General features: G+C 33.1%; 1 pseudogene; it reads left to right on the top strand.

Moving 5' to 3' along the window:
- Positions 1-12,119: 12,119 nt before the first annotated feature.
- Positions 12,120-19,879, top strand: LOC143069852 (betaine--homocysteine S-methyltransferase 1-like; annotated as a pseudogene).
- Positions 19,880-20,526: the final 647 nt, after the last annotated feature.

Below are 20,526 nucleotides of genomic sequence, written 5' to 3'. Positions count from 1 at the left end.
ACTAAAATTTATGATAAAGAGATGATTTTTCATTTCCTATCGTTAATTATCCATTTTTAGTTGGTGACGTTCCCTTGTCCCCATCTTATGGTGTTTATTTATCTCAACATGTACGATTCGCTCGTGTATGTAACAACGTTTTAAATTTTAACGAGAGAAATTTATGTATTACTGAAAAATTATTACACAAGGGTTTTCGATACCACAAACTAGTCAAAACATTTACAAAATTTTATCATCGGTATAAGGACATCATTCGTAAACATAAACATACAGACTTCTTATACGTTCAGGTATTTCACATTCATTCTTTTATGGAAATATTCTTTATAAAGCACACAAATGTGAGTATTCACCCCAGAAGATAACTAAACCTTTAAATAGACTTATTAAAAAGGGATATAGTTACGATACTGTTATCAGGTCGTAAAGATTGCAGATTTTAATATTGATTCACTTATAGGGTCTTTGCATCGGAACTAAACACATTTATTTAAAAACCAGTTGTTGGCATGACACGGGTTGTGTTCTTCTCATATATATTATGATGGTATGGTACTTAACCCCTAACGGGAAGGATTGTGCTTGATATTCATATGATGATTTTAGTTTCTAGTGTACAATTTTGAGTTTAGTATGGCGTTCATTGTCACTGAATATATATTTCTTTAGGGACCAGCTGAAGGACGCCTCCGGGTGCGGGAATTTCTCGCTGCATTGAAGACCTGTTGGTGACCTAATGCTGTTGTCTGTTCTATGGTCGGATTGTTGTCTTTTTGACGCATTCCCCATTTCCACTCTCAATTTTATTGTTATATTATAGTTCGTTTCTGTGTGTGTTACATTTCAATGTTGTGTTTCTGTTGTGACGTAGTTCTCTTATATTTGATACGTTTCCCTCAGTTTTAGTTTGTAACCCGGATTTGTTTTTTTTTTCTATCGATTTATGAATTGCGAACAGAGGTATACTACTGTTGCCTTTATTTAATAGTTGTCACAGTTACTGAAAAAAATATGTTTCAAGCCAAATGACCATAAATAAGCAAGTCTTTCTCAACAATATATCAAATTATGTTATTATCTTTAATGTAAATCATTCGAAAACGTGCGTTAATCATTTCATGTTTAAAATAACCAGACTGTTTTCTTCCTGAACTGTTCATGGGATTGTTGTATGAAATTAAATCATATCATTAAAACTCAGCGTGACCATTGCGGTTCGGAGTATTATCGCACCTCATCATTTACATCGACAAAATTGGAGAACCCTTGAAGATGTAAAATGCGAAGTGAAATAGAGTAATCTTTCCATTGATAGAGGTAGCAAATGTTTTGCAAGAGTGAACAACAATTTAAGGACATAAACACTAGAAGCATTTTTCTCACATTAAAAATGAAACAGTTTACCTTAGCCGTATTTGGCACAACTGTTTTGAATTTAGGGTCCTCAGTGCTATTCAGATGTATACTTGTCTGTCTTTTTAACAATTTTGATCTGAGCGTCACTGATTAGTCTTAAGTAGATGAAAAGAGCGTCTGGCGTATCAAAATTATAAGCCTGGTACCTTTGATAACTAATTAAAGGCGCATTAACTTCTAGATAAAACATATAATTTGTTTTATTCAGTCATTAATAGAAGAGAAATACTTTATAAATAAGTGATATGATAGTTCGCATTTAGTAGCCAGTTGTGTTCAATTTTGTCAAAATAAGCTATAAAACATCGCTGATGAATTATTAACTTGAAAGAGATTCGACCTCGTAATGTGACAATACAAAGGTGGACCATTTCGATGACTGATTCGACCCACATTCATTCTTCTTATGTTGTACTGTTATACCACTGTCCCAGGTTAGGGGTTAAGATGTTTAACCCCGCCACATTATTTATGTATGTGCCTGTCCCAAGTCAGGAGCCTGTAATTCAGTGGTTGTCGTTTGTTTATGTGTTACATATTTGTGTTTCGTTCATTTTATTTTTTGCATAAATAAGGCCGTTAGTTTTCTCGTTTGAATTGTTTTACATTATCTTAGGGGCCTTTTATAGCTCACTATGCGGTATGGGCTTTGCTCATTGTTGAAGGTCGTACGGTGACCTATAGTTGTTAATGTCTGTGACATTTTGATCTTTTGTGGATAGTTGTCTCATTGGCTATCATACCACATCTTCTTTTTTGTATTATTCATTTAAAAACAACAATTTGTTAACCTATTACATGAAATCTAATAGACTTTGAAAATTCTAATTGCACGAGGTAACTATTTATTTATTCTTGTGTTTATTTTTAAATTAGGTTATGTGACCATCTGCACTCTTCGGAGGTCATAACGATGATTAAGTAGATGCGTCTACATACAAACACACAAAAAGCAACACTAAAATCTATTATCGGGTACAAGCATTGGTAATGGTTTATTTCATACTTAATGTAATATAAGTTTTAATATGTTATAAATAAAGTATGAGAATGTGATTCAAATAGGTGAACATGAAAGTGACAGCTACATGTAATATCCATTTAAAGTCTTAATCTGTCAGATATTTGATTAAGGAAATTCGTGTGGTGCAACAGCGATCCTTGAAATTCCATATTGCATTTGTTATAACAAGTTCTAAATCATGACATTTTAAAACCGAGTGACATTTAAATCCTACCATCTGAATGCAGTTAAGTATTTCTAAAATACAAATAAAAACTGAGCATGTTTATTAACGTAATGATAACCATGTTAATATATTTATACACATGACGTTCAAGTGATGTAATACATTTATTAAATTGATATATATCATTGGTCCTTAGTTTTAACATATTTATTTACAGTGGATTGGGAAACAAGTTTTGCAACTTATATAAACCCCTTTCCACTTTGCGGGTGCAAGTGCTGCCTTGTAGCGGCATTAGCCTACTCTTTTTCGAAATCTACAAGGGTGTCTTTAACGTGCAAGAGATATGGCTCTCTCTTAACACGGGTCAGCCGTGTATCGTCCCCTTCCGACGGACTATCATCGTTTCCTTATATATACAAAGCCCCAATCATGTGACTGAGATCCAATTACATGAGATCACTTAATGGTACTTTTTGTAGTCTTTGTTGTAGAATTCTGTAAAATTGTATGTATGAGATCCTGACTTTGAATACAGATTACTTAATTTAAAAAACATCTAGACAAATAGTGCAAATATGCAATAGACGAAAGTAATGTGGAAGTATTTGTGTTTTCATTTTATATATCATGATTGCAATACATTTCTACGCAATTCTTTGCTTGTTCTTGATTGTTCTTTTTGACTTGTTTTACTCTGAGATTGAAGACTTGTTGCATTAATTACCTTATAAAGGGTGACAAAAAATAAAAGAATACAAATAACGAATACGAAAGTTTCATTTTGATTCGGTTCACATATAATAATACAAACATAAGCTCTTAAGAGTTTTTGAACCGAATATAAATAACATATACATAGCATCAAATCACAGAACATAGAGATAAGAAATATAAGCAGCAAATATAATTTTTAATGCATAGAAAGAGCACAATAGAGCATTGACTATTTATTGATTCATTTATATATATATTTATTTATCTATCATCAAATGACAGTGTATATTATGGTTTCTTTTTTTAAAAGTAAATGATTGTGTCCTGCACAGCTTCTTCTACTGACTGATTTGACTGTATCGAAATGGAATGTTGTAAAGAAGGACCACTTCTATACGAACCAATACTATGCGTATAGCAATTTGAACTACACACACTCATTGTACTTCTGCCTGAAATACTTGTATATGAACCGATAGATCCATCACTAAGTTTGCCTTTAGCGAAAGACAAAGATCCATCACTTAATTTGCCTTTAGCAAAAGATAAAGATCCATCACTAAGTCTGCCTTTTGAGAAAGAGGATTTCTCATGCTGTTTTTGTCTTGTACCAAACGTAGTCAAACCTGTCATGTTCGAGAGAAACACTTCACATCTGTCGTCATACGGGTATCCATTGTAGACGGACAAGGTGTCAATTTCAAGATCTGTTTCAACGAAGGGGAAATCAGGTGTACAATATAACGGATCGTTTGTAGATAATATGCTTTGTCGACTTATAACTGAACAGTGCTCACTTGTTGATAGTTTTCTGCATGAAATATCATTGGATCTTTTTTTCTCAATGGATACATGTATGTCCTCTGGGACTATTTGTAGTTCTTGTGATTCGGGGATAGGTTCCAGAGATCGTGGTCTCTCTGTTGATATTTGAATTGCTTTCCAAAATAGTAGTAATGATTTTCTATGTTTCTTTAGAAAAATTCCCAATGCGATCGGATTGAGAATTGGAAGAATAATCCAAGAATAATGGTATATAAGTTTTTGATTGGTCAAGATGTAACCGTTAGTTAACCAGTTACCAATGCAAATATCCATTATTACAACATAGCTATATGGAAGTGCCATAAACACAATGTGATATAGAAGAGAGTAGATAGCTTGTTGAAGAAGTTTTCGTGTTACAGCTTCTTCTACTGACTGATTTGACTGTATCGAAATGGAATGTTGTAAAGAAGGACCACTTCTATACGAACCAATACTATGCGTATAGCAATTTGAACTACACACACTCATTGTACTTCTGCCTGAAATACTTGTATATGAACCGATAGATCCATCACTAAGTTTGCCTTTAGCGAAAGACAAAGATCCATCACTTAATTTGCCTTTAGCAAAAGATAAAGATCCATCACTAAGTCTGCCTTTTGAGAAAGAGGATTTCTCATGCTGTTTTTGTCTTGTACCAAACGTAGTCAAACCTGTCATGTTCGAGAGAAACACTTCACATCTGTCGTCATACGGGTATCCATTGTAGACGGACAAGGTGTCAATTTCAAGATCTGTTTCAACGAAGGGGAAATCAGGTGTACAATATAACGGATCGTTTGTAGATAATATGCTTTGTCGACTTATAACTGAACAGTGCTCACTTGTTGATAGTTTTCTGCATGAAATATCATTGGATCTTTTTTTCTCAATGGATACATGTATGTCCTCTGGGACTATTTGTAGTTCTTGTGATTCGGGGATAGGTTCCAGAGATCGTGGTCTCTCTGTTGATATTTGAATTGCTTTCCAAAATAGTAGTAATGATTTTCTATGTTTCTTTAGAAAAATTCCCAATGCGATCGGATTGAGAATTGGAAGAATAATCCAAGAATAATGGTATATAAGTTTTTGATTGGTCAAGATGTAACCGTTAGTTAACCAGTTACCAATGCAAATATCCATTATTACAACATAGCTATATGGAAGTGCCATAAACACAATGTGATATAGAAGAGAGTAGATAGCTTGTTGAAGAAGTTTTCGTGTTACACTTTGTTGAGATTTATGAATAGTGCTTGATGTTTCCAAACATTGACCTATCATATTTTGTCTTTTATAGACTAATTTTAAAGTATACAAAACAAGCAAAATGGTGAGAATAACAAAGCTTAGCATTGGTAGTCCAATAATGGCTACCTGCAACAAGTATAATGTAGCATATCTTGAAAAATCTGGTATTTCCAATGTGATCATGAGTAGAAAGATACAGGAAGCAACTAAAACGATTGGAATTGGCAACCACTGTCTAATCTTTGATCTCCTAACCTTTAGGTTGTTATTTGGAATTTCTATGTTCTTAAGGACGAAATATCGGGCTATTGATAATAATAGTGACAGCCATATGTATAGTCCACGGAACAGGAAATCAAATGCTTCTGTAAAAGTTAAAATTATATATTAACGAGTGATATTAAAATATAGAGTCCACGAAACAGGAAATCAAATGCTTCTGTAAAAGTTAAAATTATATATTAACGAGTGATATTTAGATATAGAGTCCACGGAACAGGAAATCAAATGCTTCTGTAAAAGTTAAAATCATATATTAACGAGTGATATTGAGATTCCTGCGTTACTTTATAAACCCGCTGTGAAGTTCTTCATATCCTAAATATTGTTGTTAATTTATTATAAAACGTACCAGAATGTTGTTTTAATACGACTAGTGGCATATCTATCCAGCCGTCTAGAGTTACTCGCTCACGTGTTTATGTAAACGTTTTAAGTTTCATTTGTATTTTCTGTCTAAATGTTTCTTTTCTCTACGTTTACACTAAAAAGGAAAATAAAAAAAAAAAAAAAAAAAAAAAAAAAATGAACTCCTAGGAAAATTCAAAATGGGAAGTCCTCAAACAAATGGCAAAATCAAATGCTCAAATACATCAAACGAAAAGGTAACAACTGTCATATTCCTGACTTGTTACAGGCATTATTTATATAGAAAATGGTGGATTGAACCTTAAGTCATCCTTTTTTGTTTCATTTTGCCCTTTGACACAATCAGCTCTAATGTTTCTGCAGTTGGATATTTTAACTCTGATATATTATTTTTTTTTATCATAAATGAATACATTGAAAAAGAAGATAGTTATAGAACAATAAATAGATTAATATTGATATATATATGTAGTTAGTGTTTTAATCGTTTGAGAACAGTTTTTTTTTCTTTCTTAAGCATGTACATTTGTTTTTGTAACACTGAAAAGGTCGGGTATAAAATAAAGAAGAGAAAGATTACTTACCAAAGATAAAGTACCATTGTAATGCTGTGTTATCATCTTCGCAAACCAGCACAAACATAAACTTAACAAGCGTAACCAACGCCTGGCCTATCTGTGTACTACAAGCCAGTAGCAGTGTAACGTCGGTACGTTTGTCAGTACCCTTACGGGATATGTGGATAAAAGCTGTATTAAATATGACACCGATAACCTGTAGAATAACTGTCGAAATAGATATAGATATATTGCTGATAGGTGTTGAAATTACAACGGATACGTTTGAAAAGTTTGCCATGATTGTCTGTCGTAAAAATAAAAACATTGACTTTTATACCAAAACTACCAATATGGTGATAATTGAACAACGTGCCTTCCTGTTGTTAATTTCAAAGAAAAGTCTTTGATTTGCTTAAAGGTTATTTGTTTATAATGTTTATATGAATATACGTTATAAAATAGACAAAACTATTGTTCAGGATAAGATAACTTGTACCTCTTGCTATCACAATTTATGGTCGACTTTTGTGCAAACATTTTTTTTTTTATTTATTGAAATATTTTAAAAAGCCTTGATTTAGCATCTAATACTTAATTAATAGTTCTATATACAAATAAGATGTAGTATGATGACCAATGGGTCAACTATCCTCCAGAGACCAAAAGACAAAAATAAAACAATTACATATCACTGTAAGGCTTTCAACACAATTCCACACTTTATATTCAGGGATTGTTTTGGTTGTTTCTTAACTGTTTCTAGTGGTTGGAACTTTATAACTTTGATATTGTGTTTGTATTTATCTAAATATTGGTTAATCAAACTCTTAAATTTCTTAGGCCTGCAGAAGCTGTATTGATGGTCTTGTGTTCTTTAAAAAAGTATATTCCGGTTTGTAGAACATATTGAATATTACATATCGGTTTTGTTCCTGTTACAAGATAAATGAGGCTTTGACTTTTATAGTTATGTCATTGGAAAAATTATTCTGTTCACTGATCACTGATGATTGTGGTTTGATCATACAAAAAACAAGTACGATCATATAAATCGATTTTCGTATATAGATATTGTAAAGTATCAACAGCTCGATACAGTGTGAAGTTTTTAGAGCTCATTCGTTGTAGTTGCTCAGGCAAAACACTTTATATTCTGAAAATCATCTGATTTTGTTTTCAAAATCAATAGGTATAATCCTGATAATTTGTATAGCTATCGTCAGTTAATTTATGATTTTCACACGAATCTATGATACGTCACATTCAAAGCAAATAACTTCTCAAAAGTTAATGACAGACAAGAAAATGTCAAAAGTTGCCCTTTAATTCGCCTTTAGATTTTACAATGTGCCAGACAATACTAAGAATGAGATCAAACAATTCATATTATGCTGTTGGAAGGTTCTTTATATTAAACATTGTCACACTTATCAAAACGTGAGTTTAAACGTGTGTCGTCATTGAGCTGTAATCATTTTCTCTAGGACACTAGTAATGTCGCAAAAGAGGGCTGATAGATAGATACCAGAGAGACAGTCATACTCATAAATTGAAAATAAATTGACAACGCCATAACTAAAAAGAAAAAGACAAACAGACAAATAAGGAACACAAGACACAACATCAATAGTATTTCATAATAAATACAATGTATATCAAGTTAAATTATCATCCATATCGACAGACACGTATAGCTGATATGAAAGTTGCCACAATGCATGGTAGATATTGTATTGTGTGACAATCCTAAATAAAGCTGACAAAGACTTGCATTTCGAGACTTATTTAACGGAAGTTATATTTTAGCATAGCCTATTTGATAGCGGGAGCTCGGGCGCTCAAAGTACAGGTGAGCAGAGCATTAAAATTCACAGAGGTTTTTGCGAAAAAATGTTAACAGTTGAAGATTTCTTATCGCTGGGCTAAATGTGAGACGAAGCTACAGGTTACCCGATGGAGGAGGTTTTCGTAACGTTGATCTATAAAAGTCAACGATCTTTCTTTTGGAGGCGTTGGATCATTATGATGTGAAATAAACATTATCAATTCATAGTCACTACAATGGCCGTTATTACTGTTTACCACAATTAAACTGTAGAAGATACACACTATTTGCAGTCTTGCAGTTAACAATTCAAACTGAGGCTACTTCGTACAATTGGAATGACAGGTTACCCGATGTAAAGTTGAGAGAAAGGTCTGGCTTACATTCATAGTCACTACAATGATAATCAGAAGAAAACCAATAGGTCTTTCCACGGAAAAGTGGAAAGACCTAATAATCAAAAGAAAAGCAATAATTATTCAAACACTAAGGATTTTAACTATTTTGATCTGAGCTTCACTAATGAGTATTATGAAGACGAAACTCTCGTCTGGCGTATCAAATTATAAGCCTGGTACCTGTAATATTAGGACAGCTGCAAATTATGTTAGTTGCAATATAGCAGCTTCACCGGCATACGAGATATACATTTACCAAATTATTTGGTATTCATGATCTTGCAGCTCCTACTCAGAATTTGTTAAATGTCAACAGCGTCTGAACAGATAGTTCAATGAACTACGAGTAGGTCAAAGAACGTCATACAAGCTGCTTTAATTCAAAATTAAAGAATTGAAATCATAACCAATTAAACATTGTCTACACGGAAGACAGAAGCAATTGTAAGCTAGCGATATTTTGAAATAATTTTGTCGAAGAAATTTTGAAAAGAACAAAAGTTTTTTTTGTTAGTAACTTTTGTTTTAAATTGACCAGTTAACATTATATGACCGGACATTGCATTTTTCAAGATCAAGTGTTAATCTACCTCATACAGAGAATAGATAAAATGTCGTATGTGTAGTGTGGTGTGAGTGGACTAAACAGCATATACCATTTGTCAAGTCATATGAATACGACATAGAGATGATAAATCGTTATACATTTGCGATAACTAATGCACACACACAACTGGTTGTTTTGGATTTATATTGTGTTAAACATGTAAGGGTAAGGGTTAACATCCTAGAAATAAACTCAGATGCATAATTGCCTCGAAAGCAATAATACAACATATAGTTAATTGATGAGTCTTATGTAGACGAAACGCGCGTCTGGCGTACTAAATTATAATCCTGGTACTTTTGATAACCAATTAATTAGTTATATTAAACATAAGCAACAGTAGCTTACAATGCTAACATCTCACTAAACGATTAAGAAGACAAAACTGATTAGTCTAGGATTTGTTTTTGTATTTTGTATGGGAGTTTCAACTTTAAAAAAACCGTCATCAAACCAGCTTTAAAAAAAGTGGAAAGTCCATAAAACATTGCAACATCAAACGCTGACAAATATCAATCAATCAACCACTGGACAACATGTGACATATTCCTTACTTTGAACTTTCTTCGAAGACAGTGAAGGGTTTAACCGGGTTTTATAGCTAGCTAGAAGCTGCAACATACACACAAACGCATGAACATATTTAACAATAGAATCTATGTGTATTTTGTGCTTCTCTGATAAATATTTGTCTGTTTTTGTTCTAATTGAGATTATGACACAGTGGTGACTGCTGTACCCCTATTTTGACAATTTTATCTATTATAAAATTGAGAATTGAAATGGGGAATGTGTCAAAGAGAAAACAACCCGACTATAGAACAGACAACAGCAGAAGGTCACAAATAGTTCCTCAATGCAGCGAGGAATTCCCGCACCCGGAGGGGTCTTCCAGTTGGCCCCTAAACAAATATATATATACTAGTTCAGTGATAATGAACGCCATACTAAACATCCAAATTATACACAAGAAACTAAAATTAAAGATTTTAAACACAAGACTAACAAAGGCCAGAGGCTTCTGACTTGAGACAGGCGCAAAAATGCGGCGTGGTTAAACATGTTTATGAGATCTCAACCCTCCCCTTATACATCTAACCAATGTATAATAGTAAATATATAACAATACGCACATTACAATTCAGTTCACGAGAAGACTGAGTGTGATGTCAGAAGATGTAACCAAAGAAAATAAACAAAATGACAATGATACATAAATAACAACAGACTACTAGCAGTTAACTGACATGACAGCTCCAGACTTCATTTAAACTAATTGAAAGATTATTTCTTCATCATATGAATATCCCGTTAGGGGTTTAGTATCCTACCATCATAACATATATAAGAAGAACACAACCCGTGTCATGCCAACAACTGGTTTTAAAATAAATGTATGTCTGTTTTGTTCACGCATCGTTATAAATATAATGACATGTGATGCGATTGTGAAACAAGTGAGAGGTTTAGCGCTATAAATCCAGGTTCAATACACTATTTTCTATATTTGAAAATGCCTGTTCCAAGTCCGGAATATGACAGTTGTTGTTTGGTGTGTTTTGTCGTTTTATTTTGCCATTTGATTAGGGACTTTCCGTTTTGAATTTTCCTCGGTGTTCAGTATTTTTGGGATTTTACGTTTTGCATACTACATTATCGTTTTCTTTTTCAACAAAAAATATTAAATTTTTAAAGAAATCATCAAATCGTATATGTTTGAAGAAAGCCCAATATATAACTACTTAGACGGAAACCCCAGAACTGGAAGACAGCGACCAATCACAAACACTTGATGACATGTTCCTATCTTGGGACAAATACCCGGGGGATCTTGTCGAATTGTCAGGACAAAAGTACAAATGGGTGATCAGTCTAATTCGGTAGGTCACAATCTGGTAAAACGGGACGTTTCCCTTTTTATATTTATGTTCCATACCATGTATTGCTCAATTTTGATAAAGGCAAATTAAAGCTAGTCTTCACCCTATCGTCCAGTTGGTTTGTAAGTGAAAAAACTTTTTCCCCAGTGTTATATTCCAAATACGAATTTAGAGACAACACGTAAACTTCTGTTACTGTTAGATCATAAAAAAATATAAAAATACAAAAGACTCTTCAATGCAATATGTCATGGTGAGTTTAACAGATGTCTCTTTTTTTAACAGTTAAAAACAATTCTTGAATTTATTTTTCAAATGCCATTTTTGAGTTTTGTAATGACAAATCGGAAATGATCAAATAATAATGTTTTATTTTTTTTTAAAGAATAACTTTATATTATTAATCATGTAACAAATGATAAAGTCCGAATCTAATTTAGAAATTATTACTTACGCAATTTACAGAAAAAAGGGAACTATTCAAAGTTCATCTGGTTATTCACCTGTTTGGTGTGATCATATGCGTATAAACGAGTATGGTCAGGAACATATAAACTTAAACATTAAGTTATCCAGTGTCGTCAATGTTGTTTAAGTGGAAGGGTTTTGACTCAGCTGTCTACATTTTTTTTAAGACTAATTTTTATATTACAAAATACATACAAATACGTCATAATGGAGTCTCAATTCAATAAATATTTAGTATTGTATGTATGTATACTTCACATCTAAACGTTTAACATGAGAGAAGATATGCATGAATATGTTGTGCGTTATCATGTCTAATACACAACGAACTTAACCACCAAAAGAAATGACAGGAACTAAGAAAGGTGAGAAAATGATAAATTAACTATAGATTCTATTCCATATATAAGAAAGGGAGTTAACAAGGTAAATTGTTTATTAAAGCGATGAGTCTAATACATAATCTGACAAAAAAAAAAAAACAACAACAATCCGACCCATCTAACATTGTTTCACTCTTTACTTCAGTTTAATTATCATATCATATCACGTGTTAAGGGGCATATACTGTCAAATTCATATTCACCGATTTGACTCAAATTCATATTATTGGTTTGTTAAATACTTAAACGTATATCCAACTGAAAAGAGTTTGAAATACACAATTTACAATGCATGGGCTCAATAGGATGTATCAACATTTCATGTCTATTTTAGACTAGACGCAATCTTCTTAACCATAAAGGTGACCTCTGAAGGCTATCACCAGTCTTATAAAACGTCATATACATAAATATAGATTTAAATACATGTATATAGATAGGAAACTCGTGCCATTGGATTATTCTAGGTCAGCTAAAATTTTATGTTATGGTTTAGAAATATATGTTAATCGTCGGTTTTACTTGTTTTCAGTCCATCAAACGGTTAACAATTGTTCCTTTTTCAATGTTGACGTTCGTTTCATTTTTATAACTAAACACGCCTAATTTATCTTTAACCCATCTCTAACTAAGAGGTCATTTTGAAGGTAGCATAAATATGGATTCAATACTGTCGAATTATTTACTTGAACGTTAATAGTTCTTTTGCAATGTTTCTTATCTTATTTTGACATAATTGAACTAAACTAGCTGCTATAAGCGAATAATTATTTCGATATTTCACTTCCTTTAAAGACTGAACAAACAAAAATTATATTTTATTCATTTTATATCTCTTTTCATTTAAGTTTGAATTCAACAGAAATTTACTTATAGTTGAAAAAATTAACATGCAAGCGTTCAGATCTGGTCTTAATTTTTTAAAATATTTAAAAAAAATTTTGTTCACGGTAAGATGACGATCCAAAATATTTTAGTTACTTTTCTTCGAGCATTTCCTGTGGTTTTCTATGTGAATATAGTCACTGAACATTAAAATCTCTAAAAAAAAATGTATTTCTGATATCGTTATTCACAATTAAGAAATGTAGTTCGGTTCAACATTCCGTTAAGTACAAAATTGACAAAGTCTATCATTTGTCGGTTCCCAACAATATCATCGGTCTATTCTGATCGCTAATATCATCCACTTTAACTGACATATAATATATCATCGTTTGCTCTTTGAAAGATTTAGTTTGCATAATGTTCCAATTCGTTGTTTGTTTTAAAGTGAGATTGTATTTATTTTTCATATTGATAAAGGACTCTCAAAAATAATTTCCATATACAAAAATAATAATTGCGTATAATTTGTTTAAAAGATTTGATTTTGCACTTTCTTTACAAACTACTTAATATTTGTTTCAAATATCAAACTGTCTGTTATTGAAAAAAATGTACTTTTAGCAAAATGATCTGGTATTGGTGTCATCTTGGAAAGAAAATCACTACACCAATGTATTATACAACGTTCCTAATCCATGTCAAGCATTATTTTCGTTATCCAATCGTTTCTACATTAGCCAATGACTACTAAGTCAGTAACATGACAGTTGTATAATGTTCAATTAATTTGTTAATAGACTAACAGAGGCTTGAGGATCCTGACTTAAAAATGCTGCAGGGTTAAACATGTTTTGTGAGATCCAAACCCTACCCTAAACAAATGTATACAAACATACAGCAATACATACAGTAAAACTCAGCGTAAAAGAAGTCTGAGACCAATATCAAAATAGGTAACAAAAGAAACTAAGCAAACTGACAATGATGAATAAATGTACAACGGACTACTAGCAGAAACTGACAGCCCAACTCGAGACCTCAATTAAACTGGATTGAAAGAAATCCAAGCTCCTTCGGAATCTGGATTTTTTAAATTATTTTTCCTCGAGCACTTCCTACATCTTTTATAGTATCTGTTTTGTCTTTTGCCTTTTTACCATACAGAGATATAGTTAGTTTCATATTATTAACAGATTTCAAAACGGCTTTGGAAAATTGAGATACAATTCTGGTTGCGAAGGAATATGTTAGAGAATTCGGAAGAAGGGGATATCTTAAGATGGGACCATTTATACCCGAAGTAGTATTAGATTACCCACATCTTGTACAGAATATGTACGAAGAATTTGCACATGCCGGTTCTGATGTTGTTGAAGCATTAACGGTATTTATATACTCGTTTAGAGGGTCAGTGAAATTGAAAATTTGTTAATTCGGCCATAAAATCAGTAAGACCAGTCCATGAGTTTCATGGATACGTTTATTTGTTATTTAATGTATCTGGTAACAAACTTTTACGGGGCATTCAAGAAGTTGGTATACGGCAATCTATATTTTGAAGGAAGATAAACCTAAGTGTTTATAATAAGTCCCCGTTTTTCATTTTCATTGTTATTGATAAAATGTAATGATTTTGTTACAGTACTATGGTCATAGAGAATTAAGACTCATCGTAAGGAATTGGAAAAATTAAATCGAAGTGCTTTAAAGATGGCGCGAAAAGTTGCAGACGATCATAACAAATGGATGGCGGCTGATATTTGTAATTCAGCTGTGTATAAATCAGACGACCAAAAAGCTCGTAGGGATACAAAGCACATTTTCAAGGTAAGTTCCATCAAATAAGGAATACAGTTTCTAACATTTATCATCGGAAAGTAGAACTGAAACAAATATAGAAAACTATCCAACAGGTTTTCTTATGCATCCTATTTAGTAGGTACAAAACAATATTTATGGTTGTATTTGACAGGAACAGATAGGATGAGCTGCGGAGGAAAAAGCTGACTACAAAAACAAATGTATTTAATTGGCGAAACGTTTAATGACTACGAAGAAGCTGCCTTTGCCCTTCAATCAATCAAGGAATTTGGTAAAGGTATGTAGATGATATACCAGTTCAGATGATTAGATCAATAGATATAGAATGGAATGATAAAACAGTCGCTGGTAAGATCGAGAATAAGAATTCACTATTTTAGCGGATTGAGAGAACACAATTCCTGTCTTCTCGATTTCATTGTTTAAGCTAGAGGTGCAATAGGTAGTGCCAAATTTTCTTACCTTTCGAGGTAAAATGAGATCACAACCGTTTATTATTAGTAAATGCTATTTTAATCTGTAAATTGTAAATTAATATGGGGAAACATACCTTTGAAATGATAAACTGATCTGTGCAGTACTTTATTTATAAGACATAGCTATTGGAATAATGTGAAAGGAAAATCTAAACATTTGCAGTATATTTGTATATATGTAAATCTGGGTTATAGTAACCGAGAAACAGATAAATATGATTAGTACACATTCGGTTATAAGTCTTATTCGGTGATGTCAGAATCTCGAAAAATGAAAGGGTTGTAGTTACAACAGTTGAAACATATTCGTGATCATCTGTGCCACAGATATTCAAAATTGATCAACAAATCTCAGTAGCGTCCATGAAACTTTCGAAGGGATATATACAACTTTGCTTCTTGAAACCATTGGTTCAATGGGGTTCAGTGATTTCTTTGTAAACAGCTACCCTCTATCAAGTTTATCGTAAGGTATGGACTATCGTATCAGTTGGGAGATACATATTCCAAATATAGACCTGACTAGCATGTTGCTTCCTGAAAACTGAAGGTTCACAATTAGAAAGGTGAAATTACTAAGACCTTTTGTAGTAAACTTTTGTTGATATTAACTGACACTCCTTGTCAAGTTCTTGCTGGTAGTTACAGTTAGAGGCAGACTCTCTTTGCAGTATCTTTTATTTAGATTTCGATGGGAAAGCTACATTCAAAATATAACACGAATTTGATCATATGCATTGTTTATATAGTAAAACATCATCTAATTAGTGAAATGTGAAATTAATGATAATGCTATCTCCTTTTCCTCAAAGCTCTAGTTTAAGTTTTCCCTCGTATGAGTAAAGAACCAAATCTGTAAGAAGATTAACAAAATTGTTTCGCATGAAAATGGGGATTGAAAAAATGAAGGCGATGATATAAACATTCAAAATCTTTTATTTATGTACAAATTCATATTGTTGTGAAAATATCACACAGTTATAGACCACTAAAATGGTAATAAATAGAGCACAGACAATCATTGATGTTTTGATGTTGTAGATTTGTTTTTATACTTAATAGTTTAAAGATAAATTACTTTGCTATCATTAAAGTGGTCGTAAATAAAACGTTCACCCTCGTATATGGTATTTAAGATAGTAATTATGTTTAAGAATGCTACAAAAAAGACATGTACAGTAAGACCACATTTATAGGTTTTTGTAATTTGATTAAAGAGAGTATGTTTTTTTTCTCAAGGTCTACCAGCCGTAATAACAATAACAGCTTACTTCCCCGACGTTACAACAGACGGTGTCCCATTACCAGAGGCTTACAAACGTTTAGAGAAACAAGGCGCTGCAGTTGTAGGTCTAAACTGTGGTAGAGGTCCTATGATTAATTAAAGAAATAAAAAAAGTGTGTAAAGTGAGTATCCGAAAAAGCATAAAAAAGAGCTAACAGTTTTAAAATTCATAAATGATGCATCCATATTACAAGTGTTAAGATTATAGGTTAGATCATTAGCGATCGAAATCATTTAAACAGTAGACAAAGTAAAACTAGTTCTAGTACCTTCTTATTTTAAAGATCAGTCTACCAATAATTTCTTATACCTATACCAAACCAATTGCAACTAAAATTTTCAATTACAAACACGTTTTGCAGGATCTCAACATTGACGACTTCAAGTCTTAACCTCTTGATTGCACCTGTGCTAGTTCCCAATTTACATATAATCCGGCTTGCGACGGAGATATCAACATTGGCAACTACAGTTCCTAACGAAATTTGTTATCCTAAGGTTTGAAAAACGTTGAGCCTAAATACATCAATCGGAAATACAACTTCAAAATACTGATGGATTCAGTCGAGGATTATGCCAGCGAATGTACTAAACACGAAAAAGAAGACGTAGATACTCTTTCCGAATGGATTAAGGCTGTGAGGTCGTTAATACACATCAGAATTAAGAAACTAAATGGTTCTATCAATACCCACGCTACGTCAATTTTAAAGACCCAAATGTTGCAAAACACTTGTCCTACCTCGATGACAAATATGTTGGTGTCCCCGCAGATAAAGCCCCAAACAATATCGTTTTTGTGTGTAAACATCCTTACATATAATCTTTATAAATAAATTATATATTGACAATTCACTTTGAAACTCAACATATACCCTCACGACATTTACCAAAGAGAAAATCCTGGATAATCATAGGTTTGTTCTGGAATTTCAACCAAAAATGAAGAACTGGATCTTCAATCACTGTATTGGATACATAAACTACATAAGTGTCCTTACAAACAACGGTATACTGCTGGGTCTTTTAAGTGCTCCACAAAACATCTATATTATCAGCAATCAAAGCCGGGCTCCAAAGTTATTGTGAAACTGCCTGTTCTAGAGGTGGCGTGAATCAGATATGGATACTAAAAAATTAAAATTTCAAAGATCTTTAATGCGGGGTTCACACATTGCCGATTATTGCTCACGTTTGAGATCAGACAGCGATACGACACGAAAAGTGAAAAAGTCGGATTAGTATCCTCAATTATCTGGAATGTCCTATTATTGTCTGAACGCAGTCGTTTTAGTTCGTAACAGATTCCTACTGGTCGGGAAGGGTCCGAATAGTTCGGCAAAGCACCCCGACAGTTAGGTGCGTCCCGTAACATTCGGGGAAACTCAGCCGGTTTTGTTTAATCGGATTACAATCGTGCCTATGTCGTGACAGATTCTGCTGTATCGGATCGAATTCCTAACAATGTTCTGTGTATTCGGGACGGTGTCCTGTGGAACGGGAATGATCTGGAGAAGTCCCGACAATAACAGAATACAATTCGACTGAGACCAGACAAAGCCGTTTGCAATGCGATAGAGCGGACCGTGATAGAATTACGTTCCGACAGTACCTGATCATCCCGAGTATGCCGACAGTTTTCGAACGGATAACTTCCGTCAGCGTCGGTTCACTGTCTTGTCACTTTCTGATCTCTGTCGGATTACATTCGGTAGAATCGGGACGCAGTCGTGACAGACTCATTCGAATTTTACCTGGCGAAAGATACAAATCGGATTTCCATCCACGATTCACAGGATCTTGATCAGACTTTTGACAAATGTTAATCGGGAATAGTCCTGTCAAGGACGGCAGTAAAATCGTGAATGTGTGACCCCAGCTTTAGAGTACATACAATCTAAGACTCTTTCATCTTGCAATAGTATTGAAACATTTGACTTTTCTACACTTTACACAAGAATTCCCCATTCCAAACTAAAAGACAAATTGAAAGAGTTGGTATTACTTTGTTTCATTAAAAAGAATGGCGAACGTAGATACAAGTATCTTGTCTTGGGGAGGGATAAATCCTACTTTGAAAAGAATCTCTCTGATTCAAACAAAAAATTTGGATAAAAAAGGATACTACAGATACAGCTAAGTCTGCATCATAGCTTGACTTACATCTGGAAATTGACAATCAGGGTCGGTTGAAAACAAAACTTTACGACAAAAGAGATGATTTAAGCTTCCCAATTGTGAACTTTTCATGTCTATGTAGCATTCCAGCAGCGCCTGCATACGGAGTATATATCTCCAAATTAATACGATACTCCCTGGCATGTATTTCCTATCATGATTTCCTTGATAGAGGATTGCTACTAACAAGGAAGCTAATAAACCAAGAGTTCCAAATGGTGAAATTGAAATCATACCTTCGTAAATTTTACGGACGCCATCGCGAGTTAGTTGGTTTCACAGATAATATCGGATATAGTTTCTTATGTTGTAACTACAATACCCTTCCCTTTTTACGAATGTGACCTACCGAATTAGATTATTTACCGGATTTGTAATAACATAAGCAACACGACGGGTGACACATGTGGAGCAGGATCTGCTTACACTTCCGGAGCACTTGAGATCACCCCCAGTTTTTGGTGGGGTTCGTGTTGCTTAGTCTTTAGTTTTCTATGTTGTTTTTTCTGTACTATTATTATTTGTTTTTCTTCTATTTTTAGCCATGGAGTTGTCAGTCTTTTTTCTATCTATGAGTTTGACTCGCCCTCTGGTATCTTTCGTCCCTCTTCTAAAATATATATTGATAGTCAATTTCAAAGAGGTGAAATCGAAAGTATTTCACGAGTTGGTTGACCGTAATGAAATTTGCTTTCCACAGATGACAGTTGAATTATTCTGATTATTGCACCCTTTATCATTCTTTTTTTTTCTCGTATATGACTTACCGAATTAGACTTATCTCTTGGTTAGTATATATATGAACAACACGACAAGTGTCTTATGTGGAGCTTACACTTTCGGAGCACCTCGTGCATTTGAATGGGTTCGTGTTGCTCAGTCTTTAGTTTACAAAGTTTTGTTTTTATTGTTGTTTGTTTTTTGGTGCTCAGAAAACAAAATTTGAACATTTTCCTCATGGTCCCATTGCTTCTTTACCTGTTTCCTTCAGAACGAGCGATAAATGTAAATCATTTCAATCTCTTAAAGACCCAGAAAATGGTATGTATTGTTTAATTTTCTTTAAAATCTATCAAATGAATTGCACAATTCGTATTTTGTTTCAGAGATAAAATATAGATACAATAATATGTGGAAATGGCGAAAAGAGAAACAATAACTCAAAATGACTCATGCTCACATTCATTTATTTTGATTCTCATATTTTGGAACAGTATAATACTTAGTTTTCTTAAAACTAGCAATTTTGATTATAAATTTAGTAACCCTATCAATCAGTTTAAAGTGTTTACTAAAAACAATCATTCTAGCGCAAAGTTTTAACTTTACTATTGAAGCTAACATTTTGTACTCTACCGCTTAAAATATATTAATAATGTAAATTGTTTCAGGAAAACCTGTTTACCCTAACGATTTAGAATGTGTGCGTTGCAGTAACAGCGATATAATGTATTTTGCGGAAGAGGCCCAAATAGGTATCCAGTATGTGGGTCTGTGTTGCGGTAATTGTGGACAGTATTTTAGGGAACTTTCTTATGCATTTGGGAGACGTCCACCAGCATCAAAATATTCTACTTGATATGAAGAAAAATCTGTTTGTAGGAGCAACAAAAGGAAATACAAATAAGAGCAGACTTGATTCGGGATTTTATCTATGGAAATACTAGACATGAAGACTGATGAAAGCTGATAAATAATTTCTAGCACCAAAACAAAACAAATCATACAAATATTAATTTGTTTTATGATACTTTATGCACATTACTTGTATGTCCATTCATT

The sequence above is a fragment of the Mytilus galloprovincialis genome, chromosome 3 (assembly GCF_965363235.1).
Source record: "Mytilus galloprovincialis chromosome 3, xbMytGall1.hap1.1, whole genome shotgun sequence".
Lineage (NCBI taxonomy): Eukaryota > Metazoa > Mollusca > Bivalvia > Mytilida > Mytilidae > Mytilus > Mytilus galloprovincialis.
The sequence above is the reverse complement of the archived record's forward strand: the minus strand, read 5'-3'. Positions and strand labels throughout refer to the sequence as shown.